Below are 2,954 nucleotides of genomic sequence, written 5' to 3' on the forward strand. Positions count from 1 at the left end.
TAATTTTTCCTCTTTAAACCTAATGTTAGGATATCTTTCAGGTAATAATGTAAACTCACTCACAGTTCTTTTTAAGGGAATGTGGTTAAGATGAAAAAAGTCCAAGGGCAGGGAGCTTTTAACTACTAGCCATTTGGCAATATCACTTCCACTTTCCCTCCTGCCCATTCATGTCCCCCATAACCCTTAGTGCAAATCTTTGAGGATTTAGTGTGGGAAAACAAGACGAAACGTTCTTTTTGCTGTTTCTCATGTGTTCTGCTGATGTCACCATATTTTAAAATACAAGCATGTTAGAGAGAGTATGTGGAATTCTGAATTAGTAGTGAGCATATCACTTCCCATGGAAGGAGATTTCAATCCATAAAAGAGCTTAACTTTCCTCTATAGCAAGTGACTTCGAAGGCACGTGAAGATCAGATGACCACTCACAGGAGCTTTATCAGCCCTGTTATTAGAGGGTTGAGGCAGATAATGTGATTTCTGTAGGGGACGATACTACTCATATGTCCTCTGTTTGCTTACAGGTATAGAGAGGGAGATAGTGATAGTCTCTTAGAGTAGTATGTGGCACCAAAGCATTGCCTCACTAGGCACTGGCAAAGGAAGGAATCCCACATGGTTGGCAGACCTGGACCAAGCCAGTATGAACAATCCTTATACTACCTCCAGGTGCAAGGGTCCATGGAGTACTCCTCTGTTGTGACCTATTAAAACTCTTCTGTATTCAAAGTTATATAGACTTATATAGGAATATTAATAGCCAGGAAACCGGTCTAAAGGTCAAGGTCAACATGCTCTGTCTTCTGCCCGGGTAGGGACCCTGTCTCCACAGTCATGAGGCATTTTCTGTGATGGACTCCTGAATTGCTAGATTGTTCCTAGCTCTCATCATCATATTCTTTTATTTCATTTCCTAAGATACACTTCAGATACAGACATTTTAAAAAGCCAGTGCTCTCTCTCTGCATCTTAAGGGATTTGTAGAGGTGTGCTTATATTCTTACTTCACACATACATAGCAAGTTTATCTATCTACCTACCTATCATTTATCTGTCTCTTTTTTTTTTTTTTTTTTAATAAAGGGAACTAGAATACAGGGGACAAGCCCTGTCAATCAAAAAGTTGCCAAGGTATGGGCCTCCCCTAGCGGCACAGCGTTGGAGCGCACAGCGTTGGCAGCTTCGCAGCCCACAGCCTCTGCAGCGCAGGTTGGATCCCCGGCCACCGGTGAGGGTCTCACATGGTGCGCAGACCTCTACTGCTGCCCGCTGCTCCCCTCAGCAGTGTACTTCGGTCCTTCTGCCTGTTCTGCTTCCCGCTCTGGCTCTGGTGAATTTTCTTACCCTCCTGTGCTTCTGACTGTACCCAGGGCTTGTATAAATAAATAAATAAATCTTTAAAAAAAAAGTTGCCAAGGTAAGACCACATGGGAAATGATGCATATGTTCCTTAGACATTCATCTGTGATAAGGATGTTTCCACCTTTAGGGAGTTCTGTATGATTTCTCTTGAACATACTCATAATACATAATCTGCAGTTTCCAGGTTTTGTTTCCTTTAAGTGAAGTAAGAGTTTATGAGACAATTGAGAAACAATGTGCAAGTAGAATTATTCCAGGTAAGTGGTTCTCAAATACTGGCATCTGAATCATTTGGAGAGCTTGTTAAAACAAAGACTGCTGAGCCCCGTCTCCAGAGTTTTGGATTCTGTGAATCTGGGGTGTGGTCTGAGAATTTGCGTTCTTAACAAGTTTCCAAGTGATTCTGATGCTGCCTGTTCAGGCAGCGATGACACTTTGAGAATCACTGTTGTAGGTTTTCATCGTACTTAACAGAAAATATGTCATAGTTTATAAGGAAAAGAATGCTCATCAGTAAGAGAGTTGGTTAGTACAAAGTAGGTTGAGCATGAACATAAATATATACCTATTTTATACACTGATATACGGCAGTGTGAATTTTTTCCAGAGCACTCTAAAATCTGACATAGAGTGTTGATAATGTGCTGTGACAAGCTGAGTTTACAGGAAGGAGGAGGGGATCCTGGAAGATGAGAATGTTTTCTAAAAGCCTTCCCCCTCCACAAGTGAGCAAATTAAGTTCTTAGCGCTTCTTTATTTACTAGTGAATTGAACACGGTCACAAATATATCATTGAGCTTTCCAGAAAATAGAAGTAGTTTTTCTCAAATGTTTTCATCACTATCTTTCATGGTAGGTAGAGGCAGAATTTAGGGAAACCTACAGGCACATATTAGAGAACATATTTATTGAGGTCTCCTCTTTCATTTTTTTTTTTTTAAAGATTTATTTATTTATGCATACAAGAGCTCGGGTACAGGCCAGAGGTGTGGGAGGTGAGAGGATTCACCAGAGACAGAGTGGGGAACAGAACAGGCAGACTGACTGAAATACACTGCTGAGGGGAGCAGTGGGTGAGCCAGGAGAGGTCTGCTGTGCCATGTGGGTGGCTCCCTGGCCGGGGATTGAACTCGTGCTGCAGTGGCTGCGGACAGCCTCATAGGCTGTGTCTTTAATCCTTGTGCCACCAAGGAGATCCCTCTCTCATTCTTAAAAATGAACACCTGTTTTGCCTTTTTTTCTTATAATAATCATGTTAACTTCAATATAAAAATACATTACACAATTTTATACTTTTTATTTCTGTTATGAAGAATTCCTTAGTTTGAGAAACTTAGGAAAATGCTTTGTAGGCAGTAATGCATCCCATACAGTTTTCTTATTATCAGATTTTGTTTTTATTTTGGCAAATGTGAGATAGTGATTAGCTCATCCACTGACTGTCTCATTCACAGATTTTTGTGTTTGTGTTTTAAATGGTAAGACATACAAAATTTCCTCCCCCCCCCCCGTATGTTGTCTGCCATTATAATTTTATTTCTAAATTGAGGTTTCAGAGATGTACCAAGGTCAAAGCCATTTTAAGAGTG

The sequence above is a fragment of the Talpa europaea genome (assembly GCF_964194135.1).
Source record: "Talpa europaea genome assembly, chromosome: 13".
Taxonomy (NCBI): Eukaryota; Metazoa; Chordata; class Mammalia; order Eulipotyphla; family Talpidae; genus Talpa; species Talpa europaea.